The sequence below is a fragment of the Manis pentadactyla genome, chromosome 16 (assembly GCF_030020395.1).
Source record: "Manis pentadactyla isolate mManPen7 chromosome 16, mManPen7.hap1, whole genome shotgun sequence".
NCBI classification, from domain to species: domain Eukaryota; kingdom Metazoa; phylum Chordata; class Mammalia; order Pholidota; family Manidae; genus Manis; species Manis pentadactyla.
This window is the reverse complement of record NC_080034.1, coordinates 7,941,965-7,960,335: the sequence shown is the minus strand read 5'-3', so window position 1 is coordinate 7,960,335 and position 18,371 is coordinate 7,941,965. Positions and strand designations below refer to the sequence as shown.

The window sequence follows — 18,371 nt, the reverse complement described above, 5'->3', positions numbered from 1 at the left end:
GGGGGAGGAGAGGATGGGAGATTCCAATCTGTAGCCAAGTTGAACAGAAGTTATGGGCAACATGGAGATTGGCATTGAAGAGAGGGCAGTCTTGCAGGCCTGAGCCCTTAACCTGTATAATCCAATCCAATGCTGTCTCTGGGTAGATGGTGTCAGTGCTGAGTTAAATTGTACGACTGGTGTCACAGAATCGCTTGGTGTGGGGAGAACACCTACACACCTGGTGTCAGAAGTGGGAGTGTGGTAGTGGTGTGAGAGTAAAGGAGACAAACAGCCGTGATGGGTTCTCCCATATAGCTTATCAGGCTGAAGGGCAGTCAGACTGCTAAGACTGAGTCTTTTGGAAGGACTAGTTGAAATGGTGTGACCACAGTTTTTAAGCCATAAAAGGAAGAAGGGAAGTCAACAGGGGACTGATCAATTGGAATTAAAGAAAGCAAAGACCTGGAGGCCTCAGTTAGTTAAAGAGCCAATTCAGTGCATGTAAATGAGTGGAAGAAGAGGAGGGTGTGGTTGTAGGGGCAATATCAAAGTTACTGTTTTTATTTAATAATTCAGTGAAAGGATGTTGATTAATAAGACACAAATAATTTGATTTAAAATGACCATAAAACTGAGCTTCATCTTTGAAATGGTTTGCTTCCTTTGGAAACTGAATTCCTCCAAGGTTATGGCAAGAGCTGGGGGACAGGATGGGGGTGGCGATGACAACTGAGTCCGGTACTGAAGTCCCAGAAGTGTGCGTAGCAGGGATGTGAAGAGCTGTGCGTGGTCACACTGTTTACGACCAGTGGGTGGCAGAGCTGCACAACATGAATCTAGAAATGATTCTTTGGTTTTTAGAGAAATGTAGGAAAGCAAGGATTCCAGAGTGGCAATAGAAAATAATGTGAATGTCTTTAAAACACTTTTAATTATTTAGGAGTGGGGCAAGAAGATTTTTGTTCAATCAAAATGCCTTATTAACTTTCAAATATGCTAGTTTTTGTAACTAAGATGTTTTACTCTTTAAGGTACATGCATGTAGAAAATAAAATAATAAATAATTAAAACAAGTCCTTAAATTTAAGTATGAGGCTAATAGAAGGTTTAATGTCTAGTGAAGAAACACACTTATCTGTTGCCCAAACAGGGAATCATCCTATCTGCCCACAGAAAATGCACCTGTTCATTTATGTAAACATTTTATGTTAGCACTAGAAAAAAAAAATCCTTAAAACTCCAGAAGGGTTACCACCTAAAAATACTGTGCATTTCTAAATGACCTAGGGTAAAAGGTTGTAAAAATAAACTAAGTAAAGAAGTAATAGACTGACTGACCAACTGAATGACTAACTGACTTCCAGAAAACTATTAATATGAGCAGGTAGCTTTTTACTCTCTGCAAGTCACCATTTCATTTGTTAGTCCCTTTGAGGGGTTTAGGAGCTGTAGGAAGACTGTGGGTAAGAATAAAATGCCAGGCTATTAAGGGCCACCAGTGAGTGGCCATAGTTTAAAAAGAGAACTAGAAATTTGCTGGCATGTATTTCCAGTCAGGGAGTGACTAGCTAATGTTTATATTTATGGATGGTCATACTTCATAATAGCATGTCCAAAATATTAGCAAATCTCTGGATAACTTATCACAATGTGAGGGAATCAATCTTCAGGAAATAATTTAAAAACAAAAAAGCCCCAAAATATTAACAAGATTATCTCTGAGTGGTGACATTACAGGTGCTCTTTTCTGTAGCTTTCAAATTCTCTGTAATGAAATTCTACAAAGAATTTCCAGAAGCCATTCCTTCACTTTTGATCATTGACAACATCTGATGCTAAATGTACAATACTCCTTTTGTAATCAGAAAAATGCAATAAATGCCACCAAAATAAATAATAAAAGTAAAAGATGAATTATGTATGTAGCAAGTTGTTCCTGGGTTGGTAGGTAGAAAATTTGGAAAAATGCAGAAAAGAGAAAAATGTTTAATATTTGGGTTTTTTCCTTCAAATTGAAGAAAAGTGAAATCATATAAAAAAGAGCTCATGGTTAGGTCTTCAGTTGTCCCCTAACACATTACCCAAGGCCCAGCTCATCTCTCTGCCTCTGATCAGGTCAAACTCATCTTGCTCTCATCTCACAGGTACCTAAGCTATGGCACATATCGCTTCATTTAGCACTTAAGATTTTTTTTATTTTAAAGGAGAAGTGTTAACAAATCTACACTTTCCTTTACAAGATGCACACATGGATGTGCACGCAGGAACCAGGCTCCCTCTGCTCCCAGCCCTGACACGCTGGCTGTCATCTTCAGAACCTTACCCAGAGCAGGGCTCTCTCTGAGTTGGAGAAGGCCCACAGTAGGGCCTTCCAAGGGGCTTCCTACTGAACATCTCCCACTGAGCAGCCAGCCATCTGCAGGGTCACTCACTGAAGAATGAGGAAGAGGACCCTTTTTGAGAAAAGCCTGAAGACCTGCCACTCTTTCCGCCTGGAGATAAGGGCCAATAAGACATTAAAAAAGAGAAAACGGTGGCTTTGACAGCACAGGTTTCAAGAGCTTGCTTAGAGTGTAACCTATGTATAGGGTGAAATCATTCTTCCTCGGGGTTATGCTCAAGTGCTTTTCCTTGCCCTGGGCCACCAAACTACTAGTCCTATACAAACACGCTTTTAACAGTTTGACATAAGAACAGATAGTCTTTTTTTCCTTCAAGAAGAACACCAGGCCTAGTTATTGTGTGTGTGTGTGTGTGTGTGTGTGTGTGTGTGTGTGTGTGTGTGTGTGTGTGTGTGTGTGTGTGTGTGTGTTGTAAAGGAAAATCAAGGATTTGTTAAGCTTTTGTCTTTAAAATCACTTTCAAAAGTAGCAAGCCCTCATTGCTTGGCAGGTGCCCTCTGCATTTGGTTTGTTGACCCATGTATTGCACAGAAAGGAGAACTGAAAAACACTTTGAAAGTCTAGATCAATCTAGATACAATGGAAGAAGAACGTCTGATGGACAGTTTAAGAGAACAAAGGTTAGGAGGTATTCAGCCTAACATGAACTGATGCTGGAGACAGCATCGGGGGTTGGAGAAGAGAGATTTCCCTGCAGCTTGTATGCCTAATGAGATCACTGGGGAAAGACAGGAAGAGGTTTTGAGGTTCTTTCCTGTGTGATATGAACATAAACTCCTTCTGACATGGGGCTGAGTCATTGTAGTAGAGATTTAAATTGCTTTTCATGTTGAAACTGGCTTAAAGGCTGGCTGGCTTCATGCAGGTGATACCAAACCATCAACCTGGAAAGGTCTTCCACTACTCTGAAATACTAAATATCAGTGAAGGTGTCAGCCTGCAGATAATGACTATGTCTGCTCTTCTACTGAGAAGCAATTTCCCAACCAGGAGTTTCCCAAGTGTGGATTTCTGGGACAGATGCAATGGTGGAAATGTCCTAAGCAAACATAACAGATGACACAGAGGTGGAGGCATCCTACCAGAGGGAAAACAGCAGAGTGGTCTGCCCAGCCTTACTGGCAAGTGAGTGCCACTCAGGAGCTGAACGACTCCATCTGAAGGGGAACACGGCGGACGGAAAACAGGGGGAGGTGCGGGCTTTCTGGGAAGTGAGCAGGCTCTGTTTTGGTACAGTGAGTTCCACTCCTTAATTGTGTTTAATTAATCTTGATTCTCTCCTGCTGTCCTGTTGGCATCTTTTAATACTAACAGATAACTCATTTCCACCATTCATTTGGCTTTGTCCTTGTAAAAAGCAGTTAGTCATTTTCTCTCAACTTCACTGAGATGCTCAAGTCACAATCGGTGTTGTCTAGGCCCTTCGTCCATGGCCCCGAGGTGTCTGAGCCCAGCAACCCCCAGGAAGGGACATTACATTCTCCCATCCCTGCCCCCTGCCTTGCCTCCCTCCTTGCCCATTTTCCCCACCGCACAAACGATGTCTGGGAGTTTTTCACATTAAGATAATTATCAACATCCTAACCCCATATGAAGAGTGGGTTCTTTCATTTCTCTACATCAATTAAGTTATATAAAAATGTTTTTCTAAACTTCACCAACAGGGTTACACTTGAGAGTTTTTCCAGAAGATATATTGTTCTGATAAGAGTCTGAGTGGAATTATCAAAGGTCAGTACTAGCAAGAAGAGCGTGTGGACAAAAGATCCTTCCTCAAGGGTCTCAGCACTTCCTGACAGAGTGAAAATAAAAGAAGTATTTCCAAAGAAGGGAGAATATCAAATGAAAGTCATTCCAGAAGAGCGCCAGGTGGCCCACGAGCCGTGTGGGTGTGCAGTGTTCACGTGCGAGGGAAGCGCAGATTCTGGGAATCAAAAGTGAAAATCCCCCACAAAGTAGGTCACCCCTCAGAACCAGATTCCAGGACCAAATTCCTGTCGCTTTAATATCTCATCGTTCTAATTTAGTTCACCGCTATTGACATAAGCGTGTCTTTATAAAGTGAATGCAATTCTCGCCTCTGCGTGGTTCATATTTGGGGCGTAGCTAAAGGGCTTCGTCTTAAGGGTGATGCCGTGGAGCATATGTTGCTCGATTATAACATTATCTTCTGATTTGAACAAAAAAAAAGAGACAGAGATGTACATCTGAACTCACTTTGAAAGCATTTATGCACAAAATGACTACCCTTTACCCAAGCTCGCTGGGGGTGTCACCAGAGTCGCACATAGTTTCTGGAGTAGAAAACGCTTCCTTCAGGGACAGTTTCTCAGACTTGGTACTATGGACATTTTGGGGCTAGATAATTCTCTTTTTGAAGAAAAAAATTGGCTTTATTTTTTTAGAACAGTTTTTGGTTCACAGCAAAAATGAATGGAAAGCACAGACAGTTCTCAGAGTCCTGGCCTGCCGGGATTCCGTTTTTGCAGGAAGCTGTTGTGTGTGTTGTGAAAGGTTTACCAGCATCCCTGGCCTCTATACTCTAGATGCCAGTAGCACCCCCCCCAGGTATGACAAACAAAAATGTCGCTAGGCATTGCCAAATGTCTCCTGGCGGGCAGATTCCTGCTTGGGTGCAAAGCTATGGCTTCTGAGTTTGGCCTCACTGCTTCCGGAAAAATAGAAGCTAGATTCTGTCTCTGCATTTCTTAAGAGGCATCAGTTTTTGGTCCTGCTCGACTGAGACAAAAGAACCTGGCTAGATGTGTTGTAAGTATTTAATCTCTTCAGGTAAAACCACTACAAACTCATTATAAGTATTTGAGAGAGATAAGATGTTTGGGGAAGGGGAGAAATGACTGGGGGGAGGCGGCCAGAGATGATCCTTAAGAGAGACTCTGCCCCCGGTGTGATTCAGGGTCTTTCTCCAGCCTTGTATGTCCAGATGCTTAATATGCTTAAAAGAATGTTTAAATATTTGATCAGACTCAGGGTTCAGTTCACAGGAACAGAGCACACAAAAATCATTAAATAGAGCAACCGTGTCTATTCGTTCATTCACAATGGGAAGCATCACTGGGAAAAGGACTGAAATCCGTATCGGCCGTGTCTGCTCAGTCTCCTTGAGCAGGTTTGCTACATGGAAACAAGTGCTGGAGGGTGCTTAGTGAGCATGGAGCCGGGACGGGAAGCAGACTTGTGGTCTGACTGTGTGTAGGGCACCTGGGTTTGCTCTGCCCAATATGCCCGTGTCCACATCAGGACGCTTGCCTCTGCCCAGCACAGCTCTGGGGACAGTCAGGTCTGACTTAGGGCCCCCACAGGCAAATGGGCTGAAGAATCATCAGAAAAACTTGCTAAAATTCAGATTTGTGAGCTCCTTTCCCCAAGATTCTGTCTTAGTAGGACTGAGATGGGGCTTGGTCACCAGCATCTTTAACAGGCATCCCAGGTGCTTGTGAAACGCGGCACGTGTTTGCCCTTGTGGCTGACTTTTCCCCGTTGCTCCCCTCGGACCCTGGCCGGTCCACCCTGGTCAGCAGCCTTTCTTTTGACTTGCTGACCCCCGCCCCCCCCCCCCCCCAGGTTGCAGTAAAGCCTGCAGCCTGGAGTGCTCTGTCTCTGGAGGTGACCCTGACTGTAGGGGTGTTGATTTCCACTCCACCAACACGTCCTTTATGTCCTGAGCGGGAATGGGGAGCCGAGGTGGGGACCCTGCAGTTTCCATCCATGCACTTCAGCAGGTACTAAATACAATGTTCTCCCTGAAATCTCATTAACAGTATCTTGAGGAAAAGGTGTCCCTCTCTCTTAAGTTGAGACTTTCTAGTTGCTAGTTTCAGATTATTGATTTTATTTTGCAACCTAGCCAAACAGGAGAGCAGAATCTTACATGCCAAGTATAGGCACCCCCCTTTCTCTCCCAATTACTAAGCAGAATGTCCTGTTCCTCATATTAAAACCCCATCTGTCCATTCACTCTAGAAACATTTACTGGATGTTTATTAAGGGGCAGATGCAATTTCCAGTTTTTGAGAGAAAATCTCTGCTGTGAGGTGCAGAGATGGAGACTGGGACTGAGGAGGAAGCCAAGAAAGAAGCAAAGGGCCTTCGGGTGCACAGAGGAGAAAGAGGCTGACGTGAATGGAGTGAGACGGGGTGTGGGCACAAGGGGAAGCGGGCAGGGCTCTGCCGAGCAGCTTGCACCGGTGTGGAGGGTGAAGAGGAGGGTATCGGGCAGAGTAGAGGAAAACATGGATGCTAAGGAGTGAGGTGGGGTGTGCCAACGCAGAGAGGTGTGAGAGAGCCCGGTGCGCCCTGAGGTCCCCCAGTCACTGGTCTAGCCGGAACTGAGGTGCAGAGCGTCCTGGGAGTTGAGCAGGATCCTCTCCATGACGGACCCTGTACAAAACCCTGAGGAATTTTGACTCGGTGGATCAACATGGAGACGAGTCCCCAGATGCTCTCAAGCAAGGGAAATGCCATGAGCCAGCACGTGCCTAAGAGGGATCTCCCCACAGCAAAGAAGAGGCGTCCTGGCCTGGGACACGCAGGCAGAGGCTGAAGCTTTGGCGTGAGGAAGGAACCGGAGAAGGGGAGGCAGAGGATCGTCGAGCAGGGCTGAACATTCTGCTGCAGTCTTGAAAGCTTTAGTGCTTTGAACAGTCCATTTGCTTTGGGGACTTTTTCTGGCAGTACTCAGAGGTCCAGTTGTAGAGCAGAGAAAGATGAGGTTGAAATTAATTCACAGTTGCCATGTGTAATAGTTTTAGGTCATGTTTAATATTTCAGAGGTCATAACTAAGAGGGTGAGAATTTCCCTGGATGGTCTTCCTACCATTGGCTTTCCTGAGCTGGTCCTGTCTGATATCTCATTCCTTAGGGGACAAAACTCACTCACACTCACAAATTCAGCTGTTCAGATATGAACATTATTCATATCAGATTGGCTGAAATGTTGCTAGGCAGTAATAGCTTTGGTGAGGAGGGAGAGAAAAAGTAAGAGGAAAGGACAGAAAACAGAGAAAATATTCATTTGTTTGGAAAGAAGTATGTATGGGAACCATCTTTTTGAAGGACAATTTGGCAACATCTTGTAAACATTTCATATACACATTCCTTTTGACTCAGAGATTCCATCTTACATATTTTCAATAGCACATGACATTTTCTGTATGTATAATTATATCATTGCAACACTGTGATAACAAAAGAAAAAAGAAATGTGGTACATGTCCTTAAATGGATTACTGACTGATCAGTTATATTATGGTATACGATATAAACCTCATTATTCAGCCCTCCAGAGGAATGAGATGGATCTCTTTTTGCTGATATGTAAGCATTTCTAAGAAATGTTTTGAGTAAAAAGGCAAGAAACCAAAGTGTGCATACTCTAATTCCATTTGTGTACATTTTAAAACTATGTACTTTTATATGCAGATACACACATAGTATTTTCTGACTAGATCCCCAAGAAAGTGATTCATCTGAGGAGAAGGACTTGAGAGGACTCAAAGAGAAAGGGAACTTTTTCTTTTCATTCAGTGCTTCCTTTCTGTGCATTAGCTTTTTTTCCCCTTTCTTTTTTTTTTTTTACTGCGTCCATGTCTTACTTTGGTTTAGAGAATAAAATAAACCCATTTTCAGGTTTATATGATCATAAATATGGATCATTTACCCCAGGGTTATTCCAAGTAGTGGTCTGACAAACCCCAGGCACTTACGTCCAAACAGAAGTCAACACATTGTTTCTTCAGCAAAATCACCTTCTTATAGAAAAAAAATCACTTCAGCTGACTCAGAGCACTGAGTGGTACAGATGATCTACAGGCTGGGGCAGACTCGTTATCCCCCACTGGCTGGCGGCAGGCAGTTCGCACATGGTTTTCAGACCACAGCGAAAACACTGATTTATACTTCAGTACAATTTTAGGAGAAATTCTCCCCTCTCCCAAGTGTACATGCATGTTAAGGCTCTTTCCTTGCTTTGGAGAAAAATACATTTCAAGCACGTGGTTAAGGTATGTTCAAGGTAGAATTCCTTTCTTAACGCTCCTGGTCCACAGAGGCACTTAGGGACCCAGTTGACAAAAGGCCATGTCATCTTTAACAAGTGGCTTAAACAGTATAACTTCGACTACATCTTTTTATATACATAAGTGAGATGCCTTCCTTAACAAACCATTTGTGACAATTGAATTGTAATACTTTCTAAAATACATTTCACTTGAGAAAACAGGGTAATATGATAGCTAGCTGGGGATTTAATGTGCTGCAGCAGTCTAACCTGCTCTTATTCTTGGTTCCTCCCCAGATTGCACTGAGAGGAGCTCACGCCCCCGAGAGCATGAACCCTGGAAACCATGCTTCAGTCCCACAGCCCAAGCTTTTGCTGATTACCTGGCTGAACGCGAACAACCTGGGCCAGTCGGGGATATGAAACCTGGTTAGTCTCTGCTGGGCTCTGAACCAGGAAATGATGCAGAGATGAGCTGGGCGGCTGTGTGGGCCAAGTACTTGTGGAGACAAAGGGCAAATCAGCAGAGAGAATAAAGGTAAGTCACAGAGAGAAGTGGAGACGAGAAACCAGGAGGGCAAGTTTCACTAAGAAAGTAGGTCTGCAGCCCGATGGCTTTCCCTGGGGCCTCCTTGCGCTCCGCAGGTCCTTATGATTAAGTGCCCCTCCATTTTATGTTTAACAAGTTTGCTTGAGTGAGTTTCTGTTATTTGTAAAACAGTCTTAGGACACTAAAAACTTGTCTTCCATCAAGCATGGTCTTTCTATTTTTATACTATGGTGCTCAGTTTTGCCTCTGTCAGAAATGCACACTGTTGATGTAATAATGTGCAACACCTCTACCTCTAACAATTACAGTATTGTCTGAGATATCTATTGTAATAAAAAAGCATTGTAATTAAAAAAAAAAAAAAAGACTTCGAAGAGACTTCCTTCCAAGTCTCTTGCTTCTGTAGCCAGGGGTGAAGGGGAGTCTTGGGCCCTTGGGACTCGGGTGTCTGCTGCACCTTCAGACAGACATGACCGAGGGCCACTGTTGTATATCAGTCTGATATTTCAAATATGACAAAAATAAAGTTCTTAAGAGTAAAGTTGTTTTGATAGCAGAGTGAAGAAAGCTGTGACAGGGTGTGATCATCTCACGTGTTGTCACTGCTAAGCACTGAGTCGCTCAGCCGTTGAGGGGCGCCCCTGGGGGCTTGTCAATAAAAACATTGGAAGGAACAGCTGTGGTAAGGGGACAGTTAGACTGGAAGGACCGTCTGAGAGCATTCAGTCTGGCCAAGGCGACTCACTGCCGCCTGAATAGCTCCCTGAAGTCCGTGGGCAGTGGCTCCCGGGAAGGTAACTAACCGGGGGTGGGGAGCACTGGGCCACTCTCTGCGAGGCACACACTCTGGCCTGGCAGGGCCGCCCTGGTGCTCGCCTAGCAACAGGCTCCAGCAGTGGGACTTCTGTTTTGTGCCGGCAGCTGGATGGCGGCTCCTGGTTGGCTGAGCCGCCGCTCCAGTACCAGCTCCTATGAAGGCACACCGCCATGAGCTGGATTGGATTCCTTTCATCTCCCCTTGCCTGGAATAACGTGTGATTAAGCTATCATTTGTTTGGAGAACGTTATTTCTTTATTGGCTTATCAAGAGACATTATCTTGAATGCTGTCGGCTTGTGAAATTATAATTCCCGCAGTGAACGTGTGTTAAATAAATTGCTGGCAAAGACAGGCTCCATCTCTGAACATCAGTTTGCCTCCCACAATAAAACAGCCACTAACTCTACTGTTTTGAGCAAAACACTCAGAGGTCTGCTGCCATGTTTTGCTAATGCAGACAAGTCTTGCAAGAATAGGTGTGAGGCATAAAACAATTGGTGACTTGTTTTTTAAAGTAGATGTTCAGCTTTCTGATGTTTTCTTCTCCTATGGCACTCCTGGCCTCTGCTTCACTGTGCAGCAGCTCTATCAGGACATAGTGGATTTTAAAATGCATGAGCTTGTCTAACCTACGCTGATCTTTCATCTAGGGGCTCTTCATCGGGTTCACAATAAAAAATCCTCCAGGCTTTTGCCTGAATGATAGCCAAACTCTAATAGCTGATTTTGACCCTGAAATCATAACAGCAAACATATTTTCATTTACAAAGGAACAATTGTGTGAAGAGCAATAATTTTAATGCAGTCATTAAGGATCAATTCTTTTATACAATTTTAAAGTACTGAGAGTATTTTTCTTTAATCTACTTGCCTATGCCCTTGAGTGTGGCCCTTCTAAGTGGTTTCAGAGGAAACATATTTATATTTCCTGCAAAGATGCATCCAGTGATCAAAAAGAACATCCATCTGCCGTTCACTGGACAGACAGAATCCCTCAGTAGAAAATATTTCCCCCCTATTTCACTGAGATGTGCTCTTTGCTTCTTTCCTGCTCTCAAGTTCCTGCAGGCCCTCCTGTGGTCTGTGAGCGGAGGGCCGATCTTCAGGTAAGTCTGTGTGTAGGGCCCAGAGAAGGTCCGGCCTTCCTGGTGGTTCCTAGCCTGAGAGTAAGAGGGAGGCTCATTCAAAACAGTTTTAAACCAGCGTTGTAACAAATGTGCTCAATTCTCATACTGATCCTTCTCAGGTTCTCCCATGTCTCCACTTTCATAAAAATTATGATGTTAAAATGTCCTTTCTTTTCTTAATAAATTGTAAGGCTTTTTAAATTTATTTTTTTATCGAAGTGTAGTTGACATACACTATCATATTGGTTTCAAGTAGGCAACATAGTGATTCAACAATTAAATACAGATTAAGTCCTCACCACAACCACTGTGGTTCTGTCTGCCGACACAGAAGGGTGTCACAGACCGCAGACCATATTCTCTATGCTGCACTTTCATCCCGGTGGAAAATGCCTTTCCTAAAAGAACTTGAGGAATCAGAGGCTTCTGGGTAAGGCAAAATCCTGAACAATCAGTCTGCTTCAGCCAACAGCTCATTCATTTTCAAGATGTAAGAAGGTCGTGGTGGTTCAGTATTCTGACCCTCCGTGACTTTTTTTAAAGTAGCAGGATACACTCACCAGCCCAGGAGGAAGAGTCTTATTTTCTTAGTGAACTTTCATATGAATCCATGAAATCTTCCCTCTTTCTGTGTTTTGCATCTTATTCTGATCTCCTGCTTCTCCCTCTTTGTCTTTTTTCTCTCTCTTCTGCCTCATCTTCCTTAAACCAATCGTTGCAATTACCTCTTGTGGTATTCCCTCTCTTAGACCCTCAGACCTGCCCACAGAGGTAGTCGGAGCAAATCCCGTTTGCGTGTTCTAATGAGAACTTGATTAGGAAACTGTCAATTGCTCTCAATCTCATTGTATGTGACAATCATTCTGGATTTCTAGCTTCTCCTACAAAAGGTGATCTTACCAGATCTCTAGCCCTCTATGCATTACTGCTCCGTACAATGGCCTCTTTTAAGACGGTCATAATTTTACAGCAAATCCCTCACTGACCACGCAAACATAGCGGTCATGTGCTTAGTAATTGGTTGCTTTCTTAGACGCACATTAGAAAAATAAAAAACAAAACCCTAGCCTGTTCTGTGTGTCATGCCGAGGCAGTGGCACTGCGGCCCTGCGGGACTCCATCGCGCCCCGCTCCGCCCCAGGTGCCCGCTGACGTGCGGGCCTCCCCTCACCCACCTCAGGCACGTGGGTGCGGGCGGACTGTCCCCGGCACCCTCGGGCTGCAGGGCTCCGGCAGTGGCCTCAAGCACCCAGGCTCAGGAGCCCCTCAACCCGTCTGGAAACGCAGCCTGTCCAGCAAGTGCGGGAGGGAGTCAGGGGCCCATGCAGAAGGCGCCAGGTGTGCCTCTGCAGTGGGACCCCAAGAAAGCTTCTCCATCCCAGAGGATGTCCCGTCCTTCCCAGCCGCTTTTGATCGCATAGTGTTTCAGGACTTGGAGGTGTATACCAAGAGATTTGGGTTAGAGTTTACCCTCCCGGAATTTCCTAAACAGGAAATCCTTTTTCATAATCCTTTTACTCTTATCTTTTCTATTCACTTTTGCTGTATTTGCTTGTTTTTTTAACTTCTGTGAGCCACTTCAATTCAGGAATTTCTTTTTGCTACAGATATATTTATGTTTTCTGTTGTCAGAAACCCAAGCTCCAGAAGCCTGGTGCATTTCCTGGTCATAAGGGAAGCTGAGAGCCAAGTTCATTGTCCAAATGTCGTAGTATGCCAAGCGGCGTGGCTAAGGAAAATATCTATTTCCTTTCAAATGGATTTTGTGCTCTACTCTCCTCAAATGCCTTACTTAGAGAGCTTTAATTTGTAGGTGTGAGCCAACTGCAAGACAAATTCAATTTACAGTGCAATCTCCAATTCCATGCTGATACATGCTCAGGTTCTTGGTAACAAATTAATCCACTCACCTCCCAATCTGCTGGCAGAAGCCATGGGTAAAGGTTTATCCTCCCCTATAGGCGTCTCTGTCCAAGGAGTAAGGAACTGTTTGTTGAGGGCTTGGAGGGTGGGATGATGGTCCCACTGAGGCACATTCACTGAGGTCCAGAGTGGACAAGCTGTCCAGAGACTGTAGCAATTTTTGCAAGAATCACCGGCTCACCTGTGCCCCAATGGAACTGCTTTGCATAAACTGATCTGTAGGTTCCCCAGGCCTGCATAGCTGTCAATCTTCTTTACCCCAGAGGACGTGAGTGCAGCATAAAAGCTTACATTATTACTCCCAAGGCTGCTTGGTTCCTTCCTGTCACACAGGCCTTCCTTCCGAGCCCAGGGTTATGGTGCTTTTCTCATCAAAGCAGCCACCTACAAGGTTAACAGCACCCTAAAGTTGTGCAGAGCACACCTGTACTGTAAACAGCTGTCTTACGGAGCACATCTCATAATCTGGTTCTGAAGAATCCTTTTTGGTTCCCGCTTGTAGCTTTGACCAGTGGAGCGCTGCTCAGACTCTAATAAATGTTCAGAAATTGTTTCTAACTAAGGAAACTCCTGGGGTCTTTCAAAAAATCACATACAACAGACACTCTTTGTTGAAAATAGTTACCACTTCTTTCTCAATTACTACTTTCCTGTATCCAGCATGAACTCAGCAACTAAGGTGGACAAAAAAGTGATGGGGAGTTTGGAGAAGCAATTCCGAAAATAGAGACGTGTCAGGTTAAATAAGCTCAAGAATGTATGCACTGGCTCATCATTTTTAAAATAGTTGTCTAAAACAAGTATTATTCATTAAGTGCTATAAAAATCAACACAGATTTCAATTTCATCTAGTAGAATTTAGTTTAATTAGACTTCAAGTTAAGCCATGAAAAAGTGGCCAAGGAAGATGTGGGGGTCATCAGTCTGAGTATTCCCGAAAAAGCCAATGAAATCCAAAAGGTTTTTAAACTTCCTAAGGGAAGACACTCTTGCCTGAATTGATCTTTTTCTTTTGCTGATGACTTCTTGCCCAATACCCCCCCACCTCTACAAAAACCTGCCGTTTTGTACAGCTCCTCAGCTCCTTTCCTCTTATTGGCTGAGATGCTGCCCGATTTCATGGATCCCTTAATAAAGGCGATTACATCTTCAAATTTACTCGGTTGAATTTTGTTTTCTAACACCTTAATTGATATCTATATGGGATAAAATTTAATTTTATTCAAGTTTATTCACCATGCATTGTATTTAAAAAACAATTTTATGGTGAAATAGAATAAACACCCCTAACAGTATATAAAACATAAATTAGCTTTTTGAAAGATAGAGCAAAAAAAATTTCTATAACCTCCAATCAGGTAAAAATTATATATATATAAAATATTACTAGCTTCACCCAGAAATTCCACTCTGTCCCTTTCTCTCCCTTCCCACCCTAATCAGAATAAATGTCCTAAATATTATTAGAAGCACTTGCTTGATTTTTCTTTAAAGTTTCACTACTAAATTGAATATCCCTAAACAGTGTAGCTTAACTTTGGCTGTTTTTGAACTTTTTATAAATGGAATCATGCAGTTCTTTGCTTAATATTATGCCTCTAAGATTAATCAATATTGTTGTGTGGATAACTTGGCAGAAGACAGATACGAGCAGGATGAAAAGGGGGCGGGGCCCACCAAGAACTCAGGGAGCGAATCAAATTAAACCAGAGCCAGAGAGGACTCACCGAGCTAATGCCCTTGGCAGTGTGAGTCCATTCCACATGCTCTGAACCTGGGCTGACCTTGAGACGTGCTCTAGCTAATGCGGGTGACATAGGGCAGAGACATGGGACAAGCAAATTTTCCTAAAAATGCCAAGCTCTAAATAGCATAGAAAGAACAGGAGGGACTTAATCCTGAGGTCAAGATTCCCTTTTAAAAGAGAATTGGGAAGTTAGATTCCTGGCATATTCTTTGGTAATCAGCCAGCAACCTATCTTAAGGCAAAGTGAAGAGTCTTATCTGTCCCCAGTGCTTTTGAGTAGCTACCTTGGAGAAGAACAGTTTATTCTACAGAATTATCTGGAGGACTGACTATGGGTAATGACACATTGTCTCTCATCCAAGATAGACATCGTGAGGCCACATGACAACCCTACTGCCCCAACCCTTTACCTTTATCCCATTCTTGAAAGACTTAAAAGACAAAATCCTAAGCCCTTAAGTGCACCTCCTCTATGAGGTTGCCTGCACTCCCCTTTCTTGGAGTGTGTATTTTTAAAAGATTTCTTACTGCTCATCTTACTATGTTTTTTCTCTCTGTTCTTCCCGAGGTGTCCTTGTCACTTTCTATTTTCCAGACTTCAAGCACAAGTCTTCACCCTCTCTGTCCTACTTCAGCTAAGCAGGGAGGGGCTACTGAGAGCTCTGATTTGAGTTTGCACGTTCCTGTCAATGAGCTTCCCCTTCCTCTCTGTTTTATTCAAGTAAACTTGCCTTTGTCTGCCTTGACTCTGGCCTGTTCCTCCCTCCGACTGTATTCAAGGAAAACTTTTGCTCTGCTTCACCACTTACAGAAAAGTGATCCCCTTACATATGGAGATTTCTTTTATAAATGTAAATAGCTTTTACAAAAGGGTAACTTTTACTCAAGTTTCAGAGCTTCTTCTGTGTCTGCAGTTTCTTAAAAAATAACTACCTACAGTAATTCTTATACCAAAGAGGTATATTTTAGGTGACAAATTCTGCTCCCATTCAAGCTTAAACTTATCAATAATTTTCTTTAAGGACAGTGCTTTTTGTATCATATTTAAGAAACTATTCCTTAAAGTCATGAAGATACTCTTCTGTATTATTTTGTGAAAGCTTTTTTTTTTGTTACATTTATGACTATGACCCATTTACAACTTATTTTTGTAAATGATGTGAGGTAGAGGGTCCAGTTTTTCCCCATATAAACCCAATTGTTCCAGCGCCATTTACTGAAAATGTTATCATTTCCAACTTCTCTGAAGCACCACTTGGATCAAAAACCAGGTGACCATATATTCATGGGCCTGTTTCTAGTCTCTTTATTGTATTCTCTTGCTGTTTCATCTCTCCCTATGACAATTCCACACTTTCTCGATTTCTATAATTTCTTAGTTCTCAATTGCTAGAACTGGGAGAAGATATAAGCACTGAAGAATCCAAAGTTCAAACACTTTTGTGCTCTTCAGTTAAAGAAAATTGGTGAATCTAAAACTAAGTATAAAAATGAATGAGAAAATAAATCACAACAAATTAAAAAATGTTTAAAGCTGACAAATGCCATAAACATCATAAAATCCAGAAAAACAACATACTTCATTAATTGCTTAACATGCCACATCATTTTTTCCCTATAATTTTTGGCTACATATTCTTTGATGGCCTTTTCATATTATGATGACTTTTGTAATGCCATTTTCTATTCAAAAAATGAAAAGAAAATTCAGTCTTTCCTCTAGCACAGATATTCAAAATTTATGTTTCATTTTTATGAGTTAAGGAACAATTTTATTCAGCTTCTCAACTCATTGTTGTGTAAATATGTCTATAATTAAGTATTTCTGTCAAATTTAGAAAAACATTCAACATTTTTCATCTCTGAGGTATAGCAACTGCAATTTGAAACGTGAAGCTACCTCAAATCATGAAGAAGTCTGGAGAACAAAGGGGAGGAGCACTTTTTTTAATAGGGGAAAGGGCAGACTTGCAAGGGCTTTTAGAAACAAAAAATAAACTGGGAGTTCCAAGTTTTTTCATTGGCTGGGTTGTGACAGTTTCTTATTGGCTGGGCTGTTGCTAGGGTGAGGAAGAAATCTTCCCTCCCTCCTGCTGGGTAGTAAAGTAGAGGCTAAGGCAGCGTGGACTTCGAGGTCCCTCTCTTGTCTCTTCTGGTTGAGTGCAATTGACCAGGAGTGGTGGGTCTAGGGTCTAGCGAGCTCCCCCGATGGCCCCCTGACTCCACTCTAGAGAGGTTTCCCAAGGATATACTCACCATTTGTATACTGTTACAGGTTCATGCCTAACAAATAGAGGAAGTCTGATCATTTCTACTTTGCATGGTTCCCATAAAAATGTATCATGAACTTAAAATTGTATGCCTTCATTGTCAAGTATGTGCCTGAGACAAGAAAACTTGCATTTTGATTTAAGCATCAGTAAGAAGTGGAGTCTCCTCTTAGAACCTCATGTACGATAATTGGAAAACTTCCACAGAATAGCTTCTGGCACCACTTTTCACGTCTGGTTTCTCCTCTACCACCACAGACTTCTGGCTCCAGGTATCATAAGACAAATTCATGCAGTGATGCAGCCTCTGGTCCCACACCTTCAGGTCACCACACTGGCTGAGTTAGCACAGGGGTCTTAGGCATATTCCTGCAAGACATTCTACAACTGAAGGTTAGCAATCAAGCATCTAGATACGGGAGTGACCGAGATCCACATAATATGCCATGATAAAGTGATATTAAATACATCCCCAACTCAGCTCTCCTCATTCAAGTCCCTCAAATGCCCACAGCCATTCTAAAGCCAGCCAACATGCATGGATGTATGATGGAGGTGAATTCAGGGAGGTAAGGCAGAACAGTCTCCACTGGCTGTGGCTAAACCATCTTATTTAACACATACAGAAACATTATCCTGTGAACAATCTTAGGGCACCTCCAAGGGTCCTGAAAGGGGACAGTGCCTCTGACTGTACCTTTATAATAAGATTCACCAGCCATAACAACCGTTCTTCCACTTGGCTCTTCTTCAAAGTGTCTGTGTTTCTCTTGGCCTCTGCCTTTCCATAAAAATGTAAATTCAGCTTCTCTTGTTCCACAGAGATCTGTGTAGAGATTTGGACAGAGACCAAATTAAATTTATAAATCAATATTGGAAGAACTGACATCTTTACAGTATTCAGTTCTCTGAATTTTACACAGAATACATATCTCCATTTGTTTCAGTCTTTTAAAATGTGTCTTATTAAATGTGTATGAATTCCTATAAAGAGGTCTTAACCATCTTAATGTTGTCAATAGTCTTGAATGTTTTTGTTGGTATAAATTGTATCTTTTTATAAATTTAATTTTGTAATATATATAGCTGGTCTAGAGATATACAATGATGTCTATTTAGGAACTGCTAAATTCTCTTAAAACTAAAATTTTATCTGTAGATTCATTTGAGTTTTTTCTTTCAAAATTATATAGTTTCTCAAAAAACTATTTCCTTACCGATTCTTGTAACTATTTCTTTTTTCTTGTCTTGTTGCAGTTGCTAAGATCTTCACATCCAGATGAATGAAAGTGGTGATAGTGGCACCCGGAGCTTCTATCGCAAAGTATCCCAGTAAGTACAATGTTTCCTGTACATTTTTTTGTAGATACTCTTTTCAACTTGAGGAACTTTCTTTTTTTCTTTTTTTTAAAGTTTTTAATCATGAATGGATGTTGAACTTTGGTAGTGCTTTTTTTTGCAACTATTGAAATGATACTGTTATTTTCTTCCTCTGCTATTTCAGCAGTGGAAATTATATTGATTGATTTTAG

The 18,371-nt window shown here is 42.3% G+C and overlaps 1 long non-coding RNA gene across 1 annotated transcript in view; it reads left to right on the top strand.

Moving 5' to 3' along the window:
- The window catches only part of LOC118927654 (uncharacterized), a 33,431-nt gene extending 15,286 nt beyond the window's left edge, over positions 1-18,145 (top strand). The window contains exons 2-3 of the long non-coding RNA XR_005030907.2: positions 8,701-8,941; positions 18,097-18,145. This is a non-coding gene — a long non-coding RNA (uncharacterized LOC118927654). The remainder of the gene's footprint in view (positions 1-8,700; positions 8,942-18,096) is intronic.
- Positions 18,146-18,371: the final 226 nt, after the last annotated feature.